General features: G+C 49.3%; 1 protein-coding gene across 1 annotated transcript in view; it reads right to left on the minus strand.

Moving 5' to 3' along the window:
• Positions 1 to 24,638, minus strand: part of LOC120235079 (myosin VIIA and Rab interacting protein) — a 327,535-nt gene that overhangs the window by 240,766 nt on the left and 62,131 nt on the right. The gene's annotated exons all lie outside the window — the stretch shown is intronic.

Consider the following 24,638-nt stretch of genomic DNA (forward strand, 5'->3'; position numbering starts at 1 on the left):
CCTTCATAGGGTCCTTACCCCCCTTACAAAGGGCACTTACAAGTTTCCAATGTTACCTAGGAGCATATAACTTTTTTCATTTAAACACATTTTCATCATAAAAATTCTCCAAATACAATAAAGTATAAAAGAAAACTATTCATAATATCATCGCCAAAAAATAACAATGGCATTATTCTGTGTATTTCCATGCAGACTTGTGTATTTATGATTTACCTGTATGAAAATATACACACTTACAAAACGTACACTTTAGCATATATGTTTTATTGACTTTATCTACTATTCTATGCATATTATACACATTTTACTTCCCAGTTCCTTAGCATCCCTGTGTGTCTCAAAAAGACGGAGACTAGGAGCTCCTGGGTGGCTCACTTGGTTAAATATCCAACTTGATTTTGGCTCAGAGTTTGCGGGATTAAGTCCCACATCGGGCTCTGCACTGACAATGGAGCCTGCTTGGGATTCTCTCTCTTCCTCTCTCTGCCTCTCCCCTGCTCGTGCACTTTCTTTCTCAAAATAAATAAATAAAACTTCAAAAAAAAAAAAAAAAGAATGGAGACTAATAAGAATTAGCAGAAGTGGACTGATAAATAACATGTATAGTGTATATAGTAAATTTGAGAAATGTGTGTTTGCATACACACAGATGCATGCATGTGCGGATATAAGTACATAAGCATACTTATTGCTACATCTATATTATACACACACAGAGATAGTAATCTCCTTAATTCTACTTCTGGAATGGGTCCTATTTTATTAATATAGATTCATTTCCTTATTGGAACATTGGCTGCTGTTAGTCATTTCACTGCATTACCTGCCGTTAATCATTACGTGACGGTTCTGTGATTTTTAAACATAATGAATCCAGAGCTTCAAATGATTACAATTCTATTTTTCCCAAATGTAAGCAGCAAAAACATGAAAGGAAAACTACCTTTTTAGACATAAGCGGTATCTTTTCTCTTACAAAACTAACTAATGGAAGCAATTTGCAAAAACTTTCATGAAATACAAAAGAGACTATTAACCCCGGCACTGCCGTGTCGCCCTAAACAATCAGTATCAGCCATTTGCTTCTTCATGCTAAGGACACATGTTCACGTAACACACGTGTGTTTATTAGATGTCATTCCAACAGTCATAACATTTGAGGTCTCGCTTGTTTTAGAAAAACGACTCCTTGCCTATTTGCCATGTCTGGTCCATTTCGCGCAGTCTCCACGACCGTCTGCAGAGAGGACCCTATCGTGCGAGGACGCTGCGCGCTTTGGGGGTCCCCCCCCAGGGAGCCCCTCCCCTGCTGCCTGATGGAACTGGCCTCGTCCCGCAGAGGTTGACCAGCAAACACAAAGTGAACCAAGTCGGCTGCTTTAGGGGCTCACTGGGAAATCATCAATGGGATTTGGAATTTTAAATGTGAAATCAAAGTACGATTTGGGGTGCAGCTTTTCTGGGTCCAGAAATTACATTTTTAAGTTGGTTCGACAATCGAAGGGCCAGTGGTGGAGATTTTGTTAAAATCTCCGAGGCCGGGGGCCCACAGAAGCTGACCGAGTTACTGGCGTGGTGGCGGCCAGGGCCGACCGACATGGATCACCCCAGGAGACGAAGGAGCTCCTGCGGGGGAAGAGGACAATGGGGTGGGCGCACAAAGCCGGGAGCCAGCCGTGAGGGCACAAACACCAGCTTCGTCACCTGTGAGGGGTGGAGTATCAGGCACCTCTCCGTGCCTCAGCTTTCTCCTCTGTTACGTGGGCACCTACTAGTCATCGGAAGGGCTAATATTACAATGGAAAATACCAGTTCTGACGAGGACAGGGAATAATCCGAACCTTTGTAGGTGTGAACTGGTGCAAGCACGTAGCAGAACCATCTGACAAATCCGCTCCATTGACACACGCATGCTCTCGACCCCACTCCTTGGTGTGAACTGAACAGAACCGCGTCCACGGGGTGGGGGGGGGCACGGCTAGACAGAATGCTCACGGTGGGTGTATCTGCAACAAGACCAACTAGGACCTGTGCAGATGCCCACAGGGACAGTCAAATATTCTGACTACTGCGGAACAGAGAGAATACACCATCCGTACCTACACGTATCACATGGCTGAATCTCGAAACAAAACTGAGCAAGAGAAGCTGGACTCAAAAAAGACTATATACCGTACAAGTCGACTGCTCAAAAACAGGAAAACTGATCCTGGCACCCAAGGCACAGATGGGTCTTATCTTTGAGCAGCCGTGACCAGAAGGGCCGAGAGTGGCTTCTGGAAGCTGGTCATGTCCTGCTTCTCCACCTAGACGCTTGTTACACAGGAGTGTTCGGGGTCAAGGTGGGGGCCAAGCGTCCCTGTTTTCTCCTGGCACAGGGACACAGTGAAACTAAAGCCAGCTGGCCGTGGCTTCTCTGGGCCCCCGCCTTAGTGTGCTCTTCTCATTTGAGCCCTCCTCTCTCTCTCTCCCTTTAGAATTCTGTCTCTGATCTCATTCACTGCAGTTCTACATTATGCCTCTCACTGCCCCAAAGCTCCTTCCTATCATAGATACGAAAGGGTGGTAATTCTCCCCGGGTGATAATTCAGGGCAACGGAAAGCTCTCTCCACGCCACTAAACGTAATTCACTATTGTTCTGGAAGGTACAGTGGGCAGTGGCCGGAATTTACCAGTTAACCTATCATTAGCTGTTTTCGTCCTTCTTACTAAATCATATCTTTCAGGCCTCCAAGTACTTTCCAGCTCATGTTTGAGCCCCTTTCATTAGGTCTCTTTTTATTTGGGCGCATGCACGGGGGTCTAAAGACAGGCCACGCAGGACGCAGTAGGGCAAACTCTGGTCCCTCTGAACGGTGACGGGCCTTGAATATGTAAGTACTGGGTGGCCCACAGCACGGAGACTGGTTTGACCTGAGGGTAAAGAGCGGGTGTGTGTTAGAACCCGATTCCGACGCTTCACCCCAGCCTGAGGTGCTGTTCGGGGTGCTCTGGTACGGAGAGGACACGCTGGAAATGTCCACACGTTTGTCCCACTCAAAACTGGGGAGGTGAAGGACGGAGTACAATGTGCCAGAGCTCTGCCTCAGAAGCCTTGGGGTAAGTAAAGTGTCGAGGACCCCGGCTCGTAAGAGAAGGTCACTTAACGCGAACAGCACACCCGCCGTAAGGAACAGCCCTGCGGCTGTCTGGGCCAACACGCGTCCCGCCCCCCGCACGCTGAAGGCAGCTTTGTCTGTCTCTGGAGGACGAGCACGCCAGAGTGAGAGCGCCGTTACCAGGAAGGCGGCCAGGTTCCTGCACCGGACTGTAAACGTCCCGGCTGGAGAAGGGGCCCTCAGCGTGGGCGGACGTGACACAGCCGCGGTCCGCCGTGCCGGGCAGCGATCGGACGAACAAGGGCGGGATCGAAGACAGGTCTGGTCCGCGATGACCCCTGCACATTATCGGTCGATCCCTGAAGCTAACCTGTCCACTCTTAACAGTGCAAGCCAAGAAACGAGCGGCGCAGTTTGGCAGAAGGAACCGCAAGGCTCCAGTCTTTTTACAGTTTACTCCTTGGGTCTGTGCAAGAGCACCTGCAAAACGCTAACGCCTCGGACAGGTCATCTCCAACGGGAGGGTGAAAACTTCCTGCCTGTGGGCAAGGGACAGGCTGCCCACGATCTCCGGGGGCCCTTCTAAAACCTGAGATCCAACGGCTGAAAGCACCCGGTGATTTCACCTGGGCTGCGGCACGGTGGCCAGGCGGCCAGGTGGCCAGGTTCGGGGAGACAGGCAGGCCTGGGTTTGGCCACCAGCCCTGCCACCGTGGGGCCGAGGGGCTCTGCATCGGTGACTGCTCCTCACTGAACCCCTGCTTCTTCAGCTGGGGCAATAACGCCTAACCTCACACGACGTGAGGCTTTACGAGGCCAAGCCCATAGAGCGCTGAACCAAGCCAGACCACAAATGCGGGTGGGCTTCAGCTTTACGGGTGTGGAGAATGGCAACCTGGATAAGGTCCAGTTACTTCACCTCAGAGCAAAGGAGATACACACAGACGCATATCACCTACATTTATATATATATATGGTTAAATATATACCACAAGTGCTTAGAGCCCTGGGAAGAATCTGCCACGATGTAAACATATTTCTACGTGCCGCTGTTACAGCGTCTGCCTTCGGATTCTTGCTGTGTTTCCCACCTCTGGAGTTTCCGTGCGAAACACTGGGCTGAGCACTCAGACATGGCCAGTGCGGACGCCCAGAGAGACCTCTTAGGTCGAGAACCTCTGCCCATCCCTACCCCTCTCTTTGATAGAAGAAACAGAGGCATTTAGGCTTTTCGAGCCTTAAGAATGTTTGTTGCTTTAGGGATGGTTACCATTATCGTGGAAGCAGCTATTTGGCATCTCGAGTCCAGCTCAGAAGTATGCATTTATGAACTTCCGTATATGTTTTAAGAAGATTCGCTTCCATTGGAAAATTGGTAATACCTCTTCCCCACCCATCCAAACACCTCTTGTAACTGTAACCTCTTATGTTATCAGCGGTTATCTCCTGACCACATGGTGCTGGCTCAGGCCTCAGACAGCTGGTGGCCTCTCATTCCCTCCGGTCTGCGTCCAGCTCCATGAATCCCCAAGGCTCCTATGTAGAGGCTGCACTGGCCATACTGGGCCCTGCGGTCCTGTCTCCTCCTAGGAGGGACTGTACCTAGTGCGAGTGCTTCCCAAACGCCCCAAAGAGAAGGCGATTCAGAAACTGGAATTCTCGGGAAAGCTCAAAATCGCAAGTTTCTTAAAAAAGCCTTCCATCATTCTTCATACTCTCTACACATGACAACAGATATCTACAAACTGTGTTTAACAAAAACAAATATTCAGTTTAGCAGGATTTACAGAGGACTGGAGTCTGGGCCAAATCTTCAAACCCTGGAAAACAAGAGCGAGCATTACACGGTGGTATCTGAATAATGAAACATTTGGACCTCCCAGCAAAGTTAGCAATTCCACACGGATTTAATGCTGAAACGGCCAAAAGGACTTATTTTGTTTCAAAAACGTGTACCTCAAAACCTCACTCATGGAATTTGATTAAAGTACACTACGGCTTTACACTTTGCTATTTATTCTAATTGCAAAAAAATGACTTAGGTTCACAGCAGAAGCACACTTATAACACGGAAAGAGATATAAAGCAAGAATGAGCACTCTGACCATGACTGCTCCTCTCCTGACTGCTCTGTCCCGTTCCCAGGAATGTTGACCTTCACCTTCAACATCGTGTGTCCGTGGATTTTGCTCCTGCCCTTGCTTGACGTCAGTGGATTCCTCCTAATAATGTCTCTCCATGGACTGGTAAGCTTCGTTTCTCACAGAAAAATTGTAACACTTCCTCCTATTTCCACGAGGCCGCTACTGATTTTCCTAGGGATGTGGGAAAGTGTGCAAACACCCTGAGTAATGGTGGGAAGGAATCCCCACGCGGAGACACGTGCCAAGGCTCCCGGTGGGGGACGCCTGGCCTCCCGCTCTCCTCGCTGCTTCCCACACAGCTGTTTCCCCGACTTTCGGGCTCACGTCCGCACCCTGGAACTCCAGGAAGGCTCCGGCCCTCGTCCTGGCTCCTGGCTGCATTCGACAAGTCACTCAGTTCAGGAACGTGCTTTATTCTCTAACTGAGAATAATAATTCTCTGAGCGTCGACTCTCTGTGACTTACAGAATCCCTTCTCGCCTGGTGCCCCAGCAGCTCCCAGTCTGTGGCAGCTGACCGTCACTCCAACCGCCGCACCCCCGCCTGAGACTTTCCGGTCCCTCGAGGCCACCTTACTGCCGCCTCGCCCCGTGATCCGGTCCAGGCACTGTTACAGAATTCCACACTGAGCGGTGGGCGCTGGGGGCAGGGTCTGTGTGTCTGCCGACAAGCAGAAGGAACACGACCTGAACTCAGGACCCGTGGTGCTTTAGAGAGGGAGCTGTGTGTCTGGGCACAAGCTCGGCCCCAGGTCCCTCGGCCCAGCTGATGCCTGAGCAGAGAGCAATGCCAGCAGACAGGGATGCTGTCACTGACACATGTCAGCGGAGTGAAAGAAAACACCACCCGGGCACAGGGGGAGGAGGAGGGATCAGCCTGAGAATGGCAGAAGGAGGCACAGGCGGGGGTTCTCTCTCTCTCTCTCTCTCTGTAAAGGTCACCTCGTTGGTATTCACTGCATGGTTTTATTATCCACATCTTGGGTGACACACCAATCCCATCCTGTCTCTGGCCCTTCAACCACATAAACACATAATAACCACCCAACAAAGACTCTATTCAGCCACTCCCTTGGGACCTTCCACCTTGTATTTAACATGTTCTCGCTCTCTGGAGAACTTTATTTATTTATTTTTTTAATTTATTTCTAGGAGAGAGAGAGACAGCGTGAGCAGGGAAGGGTCAGAGAGCGAGGGAGTCACAGACTGAAACAGGCTCCAGGCTCCGAGCTGGCAGTCAGNACAGACTGAAACAGGCTCCAGGCTCCGAGCTGGCAGTCAGCACAGAGCCCGACGCGGGGCCCGAACCCACGAACCGCGAGATCATGACCTAAGCGAAAGTCGGACGCTTAACCGACTAAGCCACCCAGGCGCCCCGAAGGACAACTTTCAACCCAACCTTTATCCAGAAGTTCTGGCCTCGTGAACTACCTCTGGGTTCATTCTCCATCACAGAGGTATCCCTGCCGCTTGCTTCTTGGCTTTTTCAAAATGACTCTTGTCACTTTAGCTTAGAAGAGAGGCAGTTCCACTTCTTCGGCGGGCTACTCTCCGGTCACATCTCTCTACGGTCTGCGTGGTGGAGCCTTCGTCCGAACAACACCGGGATAATGGACTATCCTACTGCTGCCTCTTACCCCCAAGTCCCGGCGGGTGCCCCGCGGGACACTGCTAACCCTTCTCGTCTGGGAGCGCAACTCTGATTTTGAAGAAGAGTAAGAATACCCCAGGGACGGCTGCTCTCTGCTTCGCCAGCTGGACTCCAGGGCGAGGTTCCTGATCCGGAAGCATCTGCTCAGGGCCTGCAGCCCGGGTGCACCCAGGCCTGCGAAGGAGGGAGGGAAGCAACACGCGTCTGCGTGTCTTCCTCCCCGGGGCCGTCTGCTGCTGCTGGTGCCGTGGCGACCCGGCTGCCTGGTGCCCCTCCAGCACCAGCCTGGGGTCCCCTGCGTTCGCTGCAACCTGGGCGTGGCACTTGTTCACGCCTGGAGCCTGGGTCTCCAGCGTGACCTTACACCCACCTCCAGGGGGAGCGCACAGGACGCGTGAAGTCTATCACCTGTGGTTCCGTCCTCCTTGCTCCAGGAGTTCACACGTGTCCAGAAGACGCCACGTGCCTGCTTCCCAGGGGGGCCAGGGCCCGTGTACTTTCAGGCACAGTAAGGCACCAGGTGCACGGCCACGGCACCCACGACGCGGGCTGACCTGCGCGCTCAGCGGGGACAAAGGTGGGAAGCCCTGCTGTGGCACAGTACTGGCCAGCGTACAGCAGGACGGGGGAAGCCGTGGCTCCACCAGCTCTTCTCCGACACACACTGCCGCGCGCCACCCCCAGGGCTTCCGAGTCAGTGGGTCTGCAGCTCGAAAATTTCCTTTCCAACATGTTCCCAGGTGGCTCTGATGGGGCCCCCTAGGCGCCCATAAAACTTCACTTACAGTAACAGGCGGCAGTCCAGATGTGGCCACGGGCCCACGGTTTGCCAGCCTCCGCGTGAACGGGTCCCTCATGCCGAGCTATTAACGTTTCGGTGATGGTTGATGAGGCAAGAAATGAGAAAGCGAAGGGTCCACATCGCTGCTTCTGGATTCATCTGGTTTGCCAGAGGGTCACTTATTCTAAAGCAGGTCTAGAGATTCTGTGTATTCTGTCCTTGTTTAAAGTCTGGTCTACATATTTTTAGAGGTAACACTTTTTGTGCAAATGTAACTTTAAATTGTACATGCAACTTATGATTGCAGAACACAGCCAATGCAGAAGCTTGGGCCAACGCTGAGGAAATGCAAGCGCACTGCTGGGAAGTGAGGCCTGAGGGTCCGGCCCCCGACACTGGGCGGCGTGAGCGCCTAAGACAGACCCCAGGGTGGGGAGTAGCGTCCGTGCCATTAGCTGTAAGAACGGAGGGAGGATTGAGTAAGATCTCGGGATCGACTGTGGGGGTCTCTGACCTCTTCTGGCCCTGCGCACACTAGGGCTACAGACACTGACTGGGAGAGACAAGCCTCGTTCTGAGGGCAGAGACTGATTGACGTGGTTACCAATTTCTAACCTGGAGGCGTTTTCCAAACTCATGTTCTTCCCCATGGCAGTGGCCCTTTATACCCTGGCACTGGGCTCCTTCCACAGTATTCTACTGCCTCTCCATGGTGGATTCGGGGTTGATTTTTCTCTAGATCTTCATGGATTATCTGTCTGGTTGATCCGTTAACTGTTGAGAGGGGTTGCTGGAGTCTCCACCTCTAGTTGTTGACTTGCCTATTTGTGGTTTCAGTTCCACCAGCTTTTGGTCTACATGTTTTCAAGCTCTGTTGTCTGGTACGCACATTTAAGACTCCTACATCTTCTTAGTAGATCAACCTTTTTCTCATTATGTAATGCCTTCTTCCTCTGTCTCTGGTGATTTTCTTTGCTCTGAAATATAGCTTATCTGTTATAATATAGCCACTCTCAGTTATTTTTTTTTTTAATATTTTTATTTATTTCTAGACGAGAGAGAGAGACAGCGTGAGCAGGGGAGGGTCAGAGAGAGAGGGAGTCACAGACTGAAACAGGCTCCAGGCTCTGAGCTGGCAGTCAGCACAGAGCCCGACGCGGGGCTCGAACCACGAACCGCGAGATCATGACCTAAGCGAAAGTCGGACGCTTAACCGACTAAGCCACCCAGGCGCCCCCACTCCCAGTTATTTTTTAATGTTTATTTAATTTTGAGAAAGAGAGACAGCATGAGTAGGGGAGGGAGAGAGGGAGACGGAGACACAAAATCCAAAGCAGACTCCAGGCTCTGAGTTGTCAGCACAGAGCCTGACGCAGGGCTCGAACTCAGGGGAGGTGAGATCATGACTTGAGCCAAAGTTGGACGCTTAACTGACTAAGCCATCCAGGTGCCACCCCTGTTTTTTTTATTATTACCTTTTGCATGATGTATCTACTTCCACTTTCACCCTGCCCATACTGTTATGTTTAAGGCAGGTTTCTTATAGACAGCATATCTTTGGGACATGTCTTTTTATCCACTTTGCTAATTTGTGTCTTAAATTGGAGTATGAAGGCCATTTATATTTGACGTAATTATTGATATGTTAGGGCTTAAATTTGCTGATTTTTTTCTGTTGATTCTCTCATGTCTCTATTTTCTTTGTCCTGTCTTTATACAGGTTACTTGGACATTTTATAGAATTTCATTTTGATTTATCTAATGTTTTTGGAATGTTATCTGTTTGTATAACTTTTATAGTGGTTGGTAGGTATGACATTTTACATATAAAAACTTTTTTTTAAATTTTCTTTTAATGTTTTATTTATTTCTAGGAGAGAGAGAGAGACAGCGTGAGCAGGGGAGGGTCAGAGAGACAGGGGGAGTCACAGACTCTGAAACAGGCTCCAGGCTCTGAGCTGGCAGTCGCACGGAGCCCGACGCGGGGCTCGAACCCACGAACCGCGAGATCATGACCTAAGCAAAAGTCGGACGCTTAACCGACTAAGCCACCCAGGCGCCCCTTATATATACAAAACTTAATACTCTCTACTGATATCGTTATTTTACCAGTTCAGGTGAAATATATTAATCTGATCTCCTTTTAAGTCCTTTTACCCCATTTACAAGATAATTGCCTTAAATATTCCCTCTGTACACTTAGCATCACATCAAACAATGGTATAATTTTGCTTCACCTGTCAAGCATTATTTTAGAAACATATTTACCAGAGGATAAAAAATCTCTATTATATTTGCTTCTGTTTTTGCTTATCAAATTCCTTTTTTCTGATGTTTTAAATGTACTTCTTTTATCACTTCATTTCTGCTTAAAGAACTTTCTTTAGCCAGTCTTTAGTTTTTCTTCACCTGAAAATGTTTTGATTTCCCTCTATCCTTGAAGACTGTTTTCACTGTGTATTAGATTCTGGGTAGACAGCTCTTTCCTCTCAGCATTTGAAAAATAACGTACCGCTTCTTTCTGGTCTATGTGTTATCTGTTGAGAAATCTGCTGTCATTTTAATAGTTTTTCCCTTGTATGTAAGGTGTCGTTTTCCTCTGGCTGTTTTCAAGATTTTTTTCTTTCCTTTAGTTTAGAAGTTTGTGTTAGGATGTATCTTGCTATGAGTTTCTTTGAGTTTATCGTTAAATTCTATCAGTTTCTTAAATCTGTAGGTTTGTGTTTCTCGACAACTTTGGGAAGTTTTCAATCATTATTTCCTCAAGTACTTTTTCAGCACTCTTTCGCCTGGAACTCCGATAACATGAATGTTAGATACCATATTAAAGTCCCACAGGCCACTAAGGCTCTGTTCAGTTTTTAGTTTCATTTTGCTTTCTCTCTGTTGTTCACATTGGTAATTTCTATTGTTCTGTCTTCCAGCTCATTTATTCTTTCCTCTACTCTTTCATCCTGTTCTTGAGCTTCAGTTACTATATTTTTCAGTTCAAAAACTTCCATTTTGTTCTTCATCATAGCTTCTATTTCTTTGCTAAAACTTTCTACTTCTTTGCTAAGGCTTTTTGCCGTGTTTTGTCTGTTTCTAATGTGTTCAGAATTGCTGGTTGAACCATTTTTGTCAAGGCTGCTTCAAAATACTGCCTATATTTCTATCATATCTGTCATCTCAGTGTTGGCATCTACTGATTGGCCACTTTCATTCAGTTTGAGATGTTCCTGGTTCTTGGTATGCAATTTTTTCTTTAATGAAGCCTGTACATTTTCACATTGTGTTGTAAGACTTTAGGTCTTATTTAAGCCTGTTTTAGCTGGCTTTCTCTGAAAACAATGTGGCATTGTTGCTGCCAGGTAGGGGGAGAAGTGTAGGTTCCCCACTTGGCTTCTGTTGACCCCCAGGAAGGAGGCTCCTCACTATTGCTGGAGAGGAATGGCAGCTCTCCAAATGGTCTTCAGTAACTCCATAGGGTGGATGGCCTCATTATCTCTGCCAGGTGTGGAAGTGTGACTCTTCACTAGTCCTTTGCTGACACCACCATGGAAGGGACGGGGAGAAGCACAGGGTGCACGTAGAAGTCTAGCTGCCCACAGGGCCCCATTTACACCACAAGAGAGGTGGGGGCTTGTTAATGGTCATCGAAGCTAAGAGTTCCAGCTTTTTTGGCCTTTTCTACTTGGCCTTCTCTGGGTGGGGCTGGGAGCCCCGGATATTTTTCTGTGTTTGGATTGAGGATAGCAGTTGTTGTCTATAAGTTTTCAGTCTTGTTCAGCTACTCCCTTCCTGGCCCTTTGGCTTTTGTTGGGTGATTTTGTTTGTTTGGGCGGGGGGTGGAGCTCAGGGCTTTTCTTATCTGTGACCATTGCATTTCCAGGCTGCCAGATATTTTACTTCCAAATATCAGATTTTTTTTTTAATGTTTATTTTTGAGACAGACAGAACGTGAGTGGGGGAGGGACAGAGAGAGAGGGAGACACAGAATCCGAAGCAGGCTCCAGGTTCCAAGCCGTCAGCACAGAGCCTGATGCGGGGCTCGAACTCACAGACCACGAGGTCATGACCTGAGCCGAAGCTGGATGCCCAACCGACTGAGCCACCCAGGCACCCCCCCAAATCTCAGATTTATATGAGGCACAAAGAAAAGTCAGGGAACTCGCCACTGTGTCATTCCTCAGTTCCAGGGTCACTTAGCCAGTCTGACTTCTTCTGTCTAGCTTTCACAGTCTTCTTCCATTTGTCTAGATATAGCGTCCAGCGTTTTAGGTGTACTTAGCAGAAGGAACAGGGGGAAGTACTTCTGTTCCACTTCCCAGAAGCAGAAATCAGCCAGCTGCTGGCATCTGTACAACACACCTAGAGCTGGGCTGTCATATCCCACGTGAATATGCATGACTCTCGTAACAAAGGATGCAAATTCATTTCTCAATTTTCCAAACCAAATGGAAATCATGACTATTCGTATTTAAACAATACAGTGGGTTTAAATTAAATATTCCCTTGAAAGTAGGTGGGGGCTGTGGAGTGTAGCTCTCCTGACATTTAACGAAATGCCTCACTGCACTGCAAAACAAAGACTAGACAAGAGATACAAGGTCATGACTGAGGAAACAGGATGAGACTGCCTGCGCTCACTTACCATGGTGCTTCATGCAACACGCTTAGCTCCCGGGGACTCAGATTCCTCATTCATGAATCGAGCAGGCTATGAATTCAGGGCCGATTTTTGTGTTCTGTTTGAGTTCTTAAACCCATCATTTATTCTAGAATATTTTCTCCCCACTCCAGAGAGGAAATAAGGTTTGGCAATGTCAAAGTAAAGCTTTTCCAACAATAGGCATCCTCGGCCGTTCCCGATCATGGCAACAGTGGATCAGAATCACCTCCGTATCGGGTGGCTTTGGGGCACATCGGCAACACTGAGGCCGTTACTGCCACAGGAGGGAGAGTGCCTTGAGAGTAAAGGGACTAGCAGATGGGGACTGGCCCGTGTGATGCATGGAGGCCCTGTCAACTGGGGAGCGGTGACATGCAAGAGTTTGGAAACCCCCTTTGAGACAGAAAAGTGGCTCCAGGAGAAAACAAACACTCTCAGTGGCTGCATCTAAGGTCAATTATAGTCCCGCTCGGTGCCTGCCTGTGCACAGGCTTCCCACTTTACATTTAAAAGAGTCCCTTTCCTACTTAGGCTGTCAAAGCAGAAAGTGTGATTTTCTCATAAATCCACTCTTCATGGGCCCGCTGAGCTGTTTTCTACTTCATATAGAAATACTTTGTTTCTATAATCAGAAAGAAAAGGGGCGCCCGGGTGGCTTAGTGGGTTAAGCGTCCGACTTTCGCTCAGGTCATGATCTCGCGGTTCGTGGGTTCGGGCCCCGCATCAGGCTCTGTGCTGACTGCCAGCTCGGAGCCTGGAGCCTGTTTCGGTCTGTGGCTCCCTCTCTCTCTGACCCTCCCCTGCTCATGCTGTCTCTCTCTCTCTCTCCTAGAAATAAATAAAACATTAAAAAAATTTTAAAAAAAAAAAAGAAAGAAAAGAAGCCACTAAACAGTCCTACAGAAGGTATGTGGGGAAACAGAAACTATACAGAGCAACTTGCCCAAAGAAAAAGGAGTCGGGTGTCCGAATCTAAGGGAAAATGTCTGCTTTGGCCACGGAGGTTCAGTACTCGAGTGAATATACAAAACGGAGAGAGACCTCAAAGGTCCAGATAATTAGTATTTGCGGGAAGACAAATACCATATGATTTCATTCATACGGGAATTCAAGCCAAAGAAAAGAGCAAAGGGGGAAAAAAGAGAGAGGCAAACCAAGAAACAGACTCTTAACCAGAGAGAACAAACTGATGGTTACCAGAGGGGAGGTGGGGGGGGAGCATTAGATAGGTGATGGGGGGTACAGAGGGCACTTGTCACAATGAGCACAGGGTGCTGTGTGGAAGTGCTAAACCATTATATTGTACGTCTGAAGCTAATAGTACGCCGTATGTTAATTAACTGGAATTTAAATAAAAACTCATTTTAACAGGTCCAGAAAATTAAGTATTGGCTATAAAACACACTGGAGCCTTTCCTTCTACCTGTAGAGAATCATCTAATAACAAAAAAGAGGAAGTATCTTGCTTTAGGAAAAGCCACGCCATAACACCATTTGACGGTATTAGACAGATAGGAAGATATAAATGCAACCATAATGATTTAACTCCTGCACCAGATGAACTGGCCCAAAGCAGGCCACTAACAGGTCTCCTGAGTCCTTTCTATGTCCCAAATCCGTCTGCAGGCCTGTGCAGGTATTAACTCCCGGAGCCCGCACGGCCCCCAGAGAGGCACCTGCATCATTCTTACTGCACAGCGGGAAAAGCAGAGGCGCAGAAGATGAAGGGACACATCCAAGGTCACACGCCAGGGGAGGCTTCTTCGGCTATAAAGCGAACCAACAGTGATGAGCTCCCTCGCTCTGGCCTTGTGTACCATCTCCTGCTTTTGCTCTGAGGTTCATGTAAAATGAACACATACTGTGTGAAGGACGGAAGATCAAAAATATAGTCAACAATGAATTTTAAGAGTTTCCTCGAGGCGCCTGGGTGGCTCAGTTGGTTAAGCATCCGACTTTGGCTCAGGTCATGATCTCATGGTTCGTGGGTTCAAGCCCCGCGTCGGGCTCTGTGCTGACAGCTCAGAGCCTGGAGCTGCTTCCGATTCTGTGTCTCCCCCTCTCTCTGTTCCTCCCCGGCTCACATTGTCTCTCTCTCTCTCTCTCTCAGAAATAAATAAAACATTTAAAAAAATTATTTTAAAAAAAGAGTTTTCTCTCCCTTTCTCACCACATGTATCCAAAGCATGGCAGACAGTGCGGGCCATCAGGCGCTACTTCAGGACCACACCCGGATGGTTTCTATGCCCTCACAGGAATAGAAGCTTCTAGAATTTTGTTATGGACCCCCTCCCCCCAGCTGGACAGACCTTGTTGTGGGGGAGCTGACCCAGGAGGGGAGGGAGAAGGCGAGGAAAGGGACGGGGAGGGCATGAGGCAGCCCAGGGCCTGGGGGTGTGGGTCCTCCTGAGCCAGAGATGCGGCTCCGGGAGGGACACGAGCCACAGCCTCTGGGCAGCGTGACCGGACCTTGCCTGAGCCTTGCTTCGGGGCAGGGTGGCGACCTGGCAAGAGCACTCAGGTGGACCCCAGCCCAGTGGGCAGGGCGGAGGGGTGTGGAGCTCTGCAGATGGGGCTCCGAGAGCAGACAGACCCACGGCGGTCTAGCCGGCGGGCGGCAGCCGCCCTGGGGAGGGAGGAAACGCGGGCTCCAGGCACATTCGCGGCGTGAACAGGGCACAGTCACGGCTCCGTCCACCTCCGGCCGCACGAGGAGCAGACCTGGGTGGCCGTGAGACGCCCAGGCCAGAAGACGACAGGGAAGCGAAGCGTCACCTCGCGGGAGAGCAGCAGCGCTCAACCCACAGCCGCACGGGCGGCCGCCCACAAACGTGGGGAAGCCTGGCAGACGCCAACGAGACGCTCCGTTCCAGAACTAAGTCCGAAGCGGGCCCGAACCAAAGCCCGTGCCCGCTTCCTGGGCACGCCGGGGCCCGGAACCGCTCAGACACGCGGCGGCCAGGCGCTCCGGGCTTGGCGGAGGCGTGGGGAGAAGCCAGCGCCGGGTACCGCAACCCTGGGCCCGCACCCGGGATGGTTCACGCAGACCGGGAGCCCGCGGGCCAGGCCGGCAGGGGCCACGGTGAGCTGCACCCGCGGCCGAGCCCTTGGAATCGGAGGCCTCGCTCCGGGCACCAGCAGACGATCTCCACCCGGGGCCAGGGGTCTCCCGTCTGGGCGAAGGAGCCCATTAGAAGCCACCCGTGTTGTTCACGGGTTTCCTTGGGAACGTGTCAGCTTAGGAAGCGCTGGCCTTGGAGCTGCTGAGGAGGGAAGGGAAGGCAGCTGCGGGTCCCAAGGCTACGGTCCGGTCCGTGTCCAGGAGCTGAAGAGGTTCATGGGACAAGGAAGTCAGCGCGGGAACGCGGCACAGGGCGAGGGAGCTCGCGGAATCCCCACCTCCGCGCCCACCAGCTCTCTGTTCCTGGTGGAATCCCGGGTACGGGCCTGCACTGCTGTGGCTGAGGCTGCTTCTACGGCGGCCGCGGACACCTGCCCCCGTCCTCTCTCCAGTTCTGAATTCTGGGCACGCCTAATGCCAAAGAACTGCCTTCCGCAGCCAGAGCTCCGAGGACAAGGGCTCGGCCAAGAACCTGCGCCAAAAAGCTTATCACAGCCCAACGGAGTTGAAGCTCTGGCATTTGCAGTGGAAAAGCAAATAAGATCAGGAACTTAAAACACAAAAGCAACCTCGTAAGAGACTGCTATTAAAGAATATGGGCTTATGGGGAGGGTGACCAGAACCTCCCAATTCGTAACTACACATCTTTGAAGGGCGACAAATTTAAAAGTGAGTGAAAGCTTCAGTATCATTGCCTTTTACATTACAATCACATTTGCAGCATCAAACTCTCCTGGCCGGTAATGAAGGCAGGCCCCACGGGCAAATACGTGATCGTGCAATTTTATGGTGCCAGAGACATTGTACAAATTTTGAAGATAAGGCTGTTCTAAAGCCACATGTTATTTCCAAGGTCATGCCATACTCGGTCGACCATTAACTTCAAAGAAACTTCAAAGAAATCAAAGGGTTTATTCCATCCTGAGATGTGCAAACTCTCTGCAGTAAATATAGCACAAACACAATGCCCTTTCCTTTTAAAGTACATAGTGAGGCCCAAACCAGGGCATTATTCTGAGATCACCTTCACAGGACAGAGATGACAGTACTTGAAAGCAAAGGTCAATATACAATTTGGTAGCTAAGACATTGCCTGGATCCTTCAGATACCTAAAGACCTCATAGAAAAGAGCACTAGCCCCAAACAATATTGAGGAAGAAAGCTCCCTTTTTGGTCTTTTACGTTTCAAACTGGTGTTGTCCAACAAAAGCTTAATGTGAAACATGTATACGAGTATTCTAGAAATCACATTAAAAGGGGGGAGGGACGCCTGGGTGGCTCAGTTGGTTAAGTGTCTGATTTTGGCTGAGGCCATGATCTCATGGTTTGTGAGTCCGAGCCCCACGTTGGGCTCTGTGCTGACAGCTCAGAGCCTGAAGCCTGCTGCAGATTCTGCGTCTTCCTCTCTGTCTGCCCCTCCCTTGCTCATGCTCTGTCTCTCTCTCTCTCAAAAATAAATAAAACATTTTAAAAAATTAAACAAAAAAACAAAAAACCAGGGCGCCTGGGTGGTTCAGTGGGTTGAGCATCTGACTTAGTTTCAGCTCAGGTCGTGATCTCGTGGTTCCTGTGTTCAAGACCCGTGTCAGGGTCTGCACAGGCAGCGTGGAGTCTGTTTGGAATTCTCTCGCTCCTTCTCTTTCTTTTTTTAAAAAAAATTTTTTTTAATGTTTTATTTATTTCTGAGAGAGAGACAGGCAGTGTGAGCAGGGGAGGGTCAGAGAGAGAGAGAGACATAGAATCAGAAGCAGGCTCCAGGCTCTGAGCTGTCAGCACAGAGCCCGACGTGGGGCTCGAACCCACGAACCGTGAGCTCATGACCTGAGCCAAAGTCAGAGGCTTAACCGACTGAGCCCCCCAGGCGCCCCACTCTCTCCTCCTCTTTCTGCCCCTCCCTCACTCTCTTTCTCTCTCTCAAATAAATAAAAACATTTTTTTAAATGTTTATTTAATTTTAAGAAAGACAGAGCATGAACGGGGGAGGGGCAGAAAGAGAGGGAGACACAGAATCCGAAGCAGCTCCAGGCTCCGAGCTGTCAGCACAGAGCTGGACCGGACGCAAGGCTCGAACTCACATGCTGTGAGATCATGACCTGAGCCGAAGTTGGACGTTAAACCAACTGAGCCCCAGGCGCCCAAATAAAAACATTTAAATTAATCAATAAAAGTAAACAATGGGCAAAATTAATTTTAACTATTTTTATTTAAAATATAATTTTAGGGGTGCCTGGCTGGCTCAGTCCGTTAAGCGTCTGACTTTGGCTCAGGTCATGATCTCACAGTTCATGGGTTTGAGCCCCACGTCGGGCTCTGTGCTGACAGCTCAGAGCCTGGAGCTGCTTTAGATTCTGTGTCTCCCTCTCTCTCTGCCCCTCCCCTGCTCACACTGTCTCTCTCTGTCTCTCAGAAATAAATTTTTAAAAACATTAAAAAAATTTTTTTAATAAAATGTAATTTTTAGATACATTTTCATTTGTTTTCAATATAAACATTATTACTGACATATTTTATAGCCTCTTCTCACACTAGCTCCTCGAAATCCAGAGTGTGCTTTACGCTTGGACGACATCTCAGTTTGGACGCGCTGTATCTGATGTGCTCAATGCCACAGGGGACTAACGACTACTGTAACGTCCCAACTACCCTCCCCCAGACCCTCACGGAAACGCTACGGCTCCCCCTCCAACATGCACCGTTTCAGCAAGCACAAGGTTCCAGATTTCCTACAGCGGCCCTAACCTCCCCGACTGCGTCCCACAGCACCCGGGTGGCCCTGCTTCAATGTCAAGCGTGTGTTACCTGCTGGCCTACTTACTGGCCCAGCTCTGGGGTGACGCTGCCTGGGCTCGAATTCACCTGTCACTATGGACAACCTGAGTCAGTTACTTAACATCTTTTTGGATCCTCAGTTTCCCCCTTTTGGCAACGGATGAGAAAGCGTTTTTCTGAGGGTCACTAGAAATAAGAGGAGGTGACGTACTTCGAACACCGCACCCTGTCCCATGTGATTGGGAGCAGAGGCAGTAGAAGCACTACCTTCCTCCACGGCCCCCCACAGGGCCTGCGACACTCACCCTTACCACTTCACCCAGGATGCTTCCTGTTACCCAGACCTTTGTTTCGATCCACTTAAAAAATCCTGTCTGTCTTCAAGAATCAGAGCAAAAAGCACCTCTCTTCAGGAAGTCTCTCCTTCTTCCTACCTTCCACGAGATGTAAGTGTTCCCATGGGTCTGCGCTGGTGCCTTATTTCTTTTTTCTTTTATTTTTTAAAGGTTTGTTTATTTTTGAGAGAGAAAGAGACAGAGCACAAGTGGGGGAAGGGCAGAGAGAGAGGGAGACACAGAATCTGAAACAGCCCCAGGCTCTGAGCTGTCAGCACAGAGCCTGACGTGGGGCTCGAACCCATAAACCGTGAGATCATGACCTCAGCTAAAGTCGGACGCGTAACTGACTGAGCCACCCAGGCGCCCCGATGTTATTTCTTACTCTCTAGAGCATCCTAATTATACGTGTGAGTCTTAGTCCACCTTCTGGACTATTCCTCAAGAGTTAAGGCACTTATTAAATTTATAAACCTCTCCCTCTGCCCTTTCATCCCCTTCTCGTTTGGCCCGGAGGGTCCTGACATTGAGTCCATGATTTCAAAATAAATGAGTCCAATGGCTCTGATTTAGTATATCTGACCTTTTCATTATTAATAAAAATTCTAATAATAAGAGGAGATTTTTTTTTTTTAAATCTTGGGAGGTCCCCTCTAGTTCGAGACTGATACTCTATGCCCTCCCCGCCACGTGTTTCTGAGGCCCCACACTGCTGCCACAGGCCTCCACGCTCTCCCAGGGGGCCTCCCGGTTCTGACTCTCCCTGGGCCTTCCCCATCCAAAGTGATGTTCAAACTGGGGCCAGGCCGGACCCTCCACTGTAAGATGCACCTGCGCTGGGCTCCCTTCCTTCAGGACGCCGCCCGGTGACCTGCTGGCCAGTGTGATCTGTCGAGGCAGAGGAAGGGGTTCCTGCTGTCCCTGGGAAGGTGAGTCCTGCTGACTTGACGGGTCAATGCCACAGTGTCAGTGCAGAGTCTCAAGAGCCACAAAGAGCCAGGCAGAGGCACCCCGTGAACACTCAGTTATTTCACCAACCGTAGGGCACATTTATTCTGAGTAAAGACAAGGCCATCGATTTCCAAATCCAGAGGCGGATACAACCAGGGCTATTTGTTAATTCATTAGCTCGATTTAAGCCTCCCGACCAAAGACACTGAGAACAAAGGCATTTTACTTTCTGAAAAAGAAACTTCTTGAAAACTTAAGTACTTGTAATAAAAGTTTAATTGGTTTAAAATTAAAATGAATTTTGAATGAAGAAAGATCACTAACTCATTTTATTAAAAGCGCTGTGTTCTTTCTGCTTTAAAAAAAAAATGGCGATGAATCCTCCAAGGCGTGTCTGTATTAACAGACTAGAAACACAAATTATTTCCAGCCTGGGGAGACGCTTCGCTTCCTACAGTGGCTCCTCCTCAGGCCTGGCAGCTCTCACTACATCCTCAGGACACTTGGACTTGACTCCTGGACTTGACTCCCGCAGGGTGGAGTACTGCCCTCCGCCCAGGGGCGAAGCAGGTGCCCGTCCTATCAGCTAGTGGGCAGCTGAGACCCTGGGGCCGCAGAAGGACTCCAGGCACATTCGGTTCGCTTTCCTTAACCCAGGGAGAAGCTTGCGCACTGGCATCACCAAGCCTCTCAAAGACAGGCGGGAAGTGCTCTCCTCCCTCACTCCCGGCCCTTCCCTCCCTTCCTTCCCCGGCCCCGCCTGGCCCTGCGGTGTGTGCCAGGCTCAAGCAGACTGTCAGTTCAGGAAACGCTGACAATCAACACCCGGTCGCAATCACAGGAAACCATTTAATGACCTCTCACCCCTGCTCCACCGTAGGCAAGTCCTCTGGAGCACCAGCAGATGTCTGGAAGTTATCCGGATGCTACCACGCATTAAATGAAAACCTGGAAAGGCTGTGGCCATCTCATAAATGTCTCCAAGACTCAATCTGGACACCAGAGTCCTGTGCAATTAACAGTCACTTTTAAAACCACTTTGTAGGGGTGCCTGGGGGGCTCAGTCCATCAGGCGTCCGACTTTTCAGCTCAGGTCATGATCTTGTGGTTTGTGGGTTCGAGCCCCGCGTCAGGCTCTGTGCTGAGAGCTCGGAGCCTGGAGCTGCTTCAGATTCTGTGTCTCCCTCTCTCTCCGCCCCTCACCCGCTCATGCTGTCTCTCTCTCTCTCTCTCTCTCTCTCTCAGAAATAAGTAAAACATCAACAAAAAAAAATAAAACAAAACCACTGTGTAAACGTGCCTGACAATATGAAATCACAGGGTATAAACTATGATGTGACTGTGTGTCTGCAGATCTTGCTGCAGTATCTTCTATGACACGAGGAGCCAAATGGCAGAAGAAGACCGGGGGCCCCGGCTTTGGGAACCTCGGGTCCTGGCCAGACTCTCTCTCTAACTCTCTGCGCACCCTGCTTCTTCAGCTGCGAAGTCAAGGGTGGGGAATAATGGATACTCGGGGCCCTTTGAGCTTCCAGAAACTGTATTAGTCAAAGCAGTACTAGAATGTGTTGCAGTAACAAATAAACCCCAGGGCCTCAATGATTTAACCCAACAAAAGTGTCTTTCTTTGTCACATGAAGTCGCCTGCTGATCATCAGAAAACTCTGTTCCATCCAACGTTGTGGGGATCGGGCTCCATCCATCCGGGGATGCCATGTCTCAACATGAGGCCCCCACGGTCCCCACAGCAGGCAGGGGGATAGAGAGGAATGTCAGCTGTTAAGCGCCATGGTCTGACAGTGACACATGCCCTTCCTCCCACAGCTGACTGGCCAGGCCTGGTTACATGGCCTCGGCCTAAGCGCAGGGGAGGCTGGGCACGTGTAGGAACATGTGAAATATTTGGTGAGCACTCTATCTCCACCACACAGACATTTCACTTATTTCATTTATTTACTTCACTAATTTAATCTGTTTATCTGAGCAGATATTAATGGAACATCACAATATGCTACATCACAGAAGAAAAAGAAGTTCTTACAACTAAGTATGCCAGCAACACAGAAAGGCAGATGGAGAGAGGGGTACACCAAGCCAAACACAGCCCCCGAGTAGGGGCAAGGGACAAGTCCGGGCCGTGCCCGCTGCAGGCTCCAATGGATGCCAGGCCTCCTGGGTCGGAGTCACACGGGAAGCACGTGGAGTGCAACAAAGAAGGCAACAAGACTTGGCCCTCCCTACCCCCCGCCATACTGCACTGTGGTCTGTCTGCCAGTCTGCCTCCAGCCCAGCACGCTATATTTAGCACTTCTTCCTCCAATCAGGGCCTTGCTCTCCCTCGAAGGCTTTACGCTGCCATAAATGATGTCATCAAAATCCTGGCTGGCCCGAAACTTGGTGCCAGGCCCAGCACTGCTGTAGATCCCACACTGATCCCGGCTAGGGTTGCCACAGTCTCACTGTCCCCAGAAACTCAAATTCTATGATGTAAAGTGGTTGGGTAAGACTTCCGGAACACCCTGGCCTTCAATGCAGCATGTATGTCTAATTATTTTTTCTACTACAGAAAGGTTTTTTAAGAGTTGCATAACTTAGGGGGACACCTGTGTGGCTCAGTCAGTTAAGTGTCCAACTTCAGCTCAGGTCACAATCTCATGGTTCGTGGATTTGAGCCCTGCGTTGGGCTCTGTGCTGACAGCTCAGAGCCTGGAGCTTGCTTCAGATTCTGGGTCTCCCTCTCTCTCTACTCCTCCCTCCCTCGCTCTCTCTCTCTCTCTCAAAAATAAAAGATTAAAAAAATTTAAAAGAAGAGTTGCATAACAGAGGAAAGAAGGCAACAGAGAAACTTCATACACTGATGATGAATCCCATTAGCTGTTAGAGCACACCACCGCAGACAGTGTTGAACACGCCGCGTTTTTATACGAATTAATTTTATTATTCTCCGTGAATCCTGTGTAGACAATATATTTAGCCCAGTTTCCTCTGTCAAAGAGACCAACACTGGAAGCAAAGAAAAACGTAGAAATCTGAAATCCATGAGAGGATAAGCCTCCCCATGGGTCTAGTCAATGCCTGGAATTACGGATCCAAGACCAAAAGAAAAGGGTCCATTGCATGGGCTGCCTTCCCCCCCCCTCCACAAACACTCTATCCACGGAGGTGAAGTGAAAGTCAGGACAGACTTTCCAGAAACTTCCCTAAGGATAGAATGGTGTTTCCATACAGCAACAAACCAGCCTCTCTTGGACGCCTTTTAACCTCAGAGGCTCAGGGGCTGGGTCCCAAGCCTCTGGAAGAGGTGGCAGGAGTCACATCCGCAGCCCTCTGACTGAGTGTGCCTTGCGCTCGTGCTGTGCGCTGGAGCACCTTTCACCTCGGCACCTCACAGCCCGGACTCACACGTCCAGGTAGCAGAGCAAGCAAACACTCAGCAGCGTCTCCCTCCTACCCAAGACCACTTCAGAATGACAGCACAGAAATCAAAGTGCAGTTAATTTATAAAAGGAAGGAGAAAAGGAGAACCATCAGCCACCTGCAGATTTCAGTGAGGTTCTAAAAAAGAAGGGGAGGGAGCACAGAGAATATGTTCCATCATAATTATTTAAGGGCTGCTGACTGATTGTCAACATCAGCGTCAACTTCTGAACAAAACCCGAGCAGCTCAAGTATGTTTGCAGAACAGCCTATGAATGGCCTCGGCCTTGAATATGTAAGAGGGATAGATGTGAGCTAGAAAGCAGGAGTGGCAGAGGGAAATCAGGGCCACCAATATGCACATTTGCACTGTCAGAATCAAGAAGGGAGAGCAAAAGTTGATGGGGGAAGACTCAAATGAGGGCTCAAGCTATCATAAAAGTTTGAAAGATGACCAAGAAAAAAACCAAGTCAAAAATAACTCAAGAAACATCAAGAAACAAGTATAAGAAATATCAAGAAACAAAAGCTAATGGTAGCGTAAGTGAGCAAAAGCCCATCCAGGGCAGAGAACTGAAGGAATGTCTAAAATTGGTTTATCAAGAAACAGTAACATAAGCATATTTTTTCCATTATGGGGGTAGTGCCGGGAAGGCTAAGGGCTAAGAACAAGACGATTAAACACGGAGTAGGGGGCCTAAGCAGGGTTATGTATAAGATCTTTACCATTTTGACTTCTACTGCCTGCATGAAATCATCTGATAAAAAGAGAAAAAACAAAGAATAAAATTAACCAAGTATAATGTGCATTTTCTACACTTTTACCTGGTTAGATTAGCCCCGAGGTCCCGGGAAGATAGGTGCAGGAATCGATGTCAACACCCTCTATTCACAGCTTTGATGCTGTTGTGTGTCTCAGAGCCAAGTGCAATCAGCCCTCACTCCACCAGACTTGGAAGAAGCGCCCCCTCCGCTGTCTGGTACTGCACGTCTACCCTTCTCAGGCCCGTCCAATCCTCGGCCCTCCCCCAAACACTCCCACTCTACACACAGCCTTCAACGGGGTTAAATGTTCGATGCCCCATGTCTGCAGTGCTAGGAAAGCACATAATCTCACTGATACGAGGTCCACAGAAATCTTTACGGAGGAAGACCTCTGAGTACGCATGTACGTACGAGCTGATGCACACATCCCAGCTGTGGTGTGACCGTGCCCACTATAAGCTGTTGGGGGGACAGGGGGACAGGAGTCTCCTGGTCACTCACTGGGAGCCCTAGAAGAAATGGAGGCCATAACTCTCCACACTGTGCCCTTCTCCGCTCACCCACCTTGATGAGCGTGTTGTCCTTTCTGCGTGTGGTAAAATATCCCACCCAATCTGACTACGTGGGTTTTGGAAAGAAAAAGAACACTTCAGTTATGGATAAAAAATTTTTTTAACAGCAGAATTTGGAGGGAGACCAATGTAACAAATTGCCACACAGGACTTTCTCAGGACCTCCTAGGAGGGAAATTACAGCAAACTAAGCTCCATCTGCGATTCTGACTGACTGTGAGGACAACTGATCAAAAACTATTCCCGACGGTGCCCAGGGCCACTCTGGCCTGCCGGCTTAAGCCAGACGTCTGTCGTGACAAAATTAAGGGACTTCAGATTCAAAGCATTGAAGTTAATGAGCAGACGCTGTTTTCATTCTGATGTGAAAACACTCACT

The sequence above is a fragment of the Hyaena hyaena genome, unplaced genomic scaffold, assembly GCF_003009895.1.
Source record: "Hyaena hyaena isolate Hyena2069 unplaced genomic scaffold, ASM300989v1 scaffold_121, whole genome shotgun sequence".
Taxonomy (NCBI): Eukaryota; Metazoa; Chordata; class Mammalia; order Carnivora; family Hyaenidae; genus Hyaena; species Hyaena hyaena.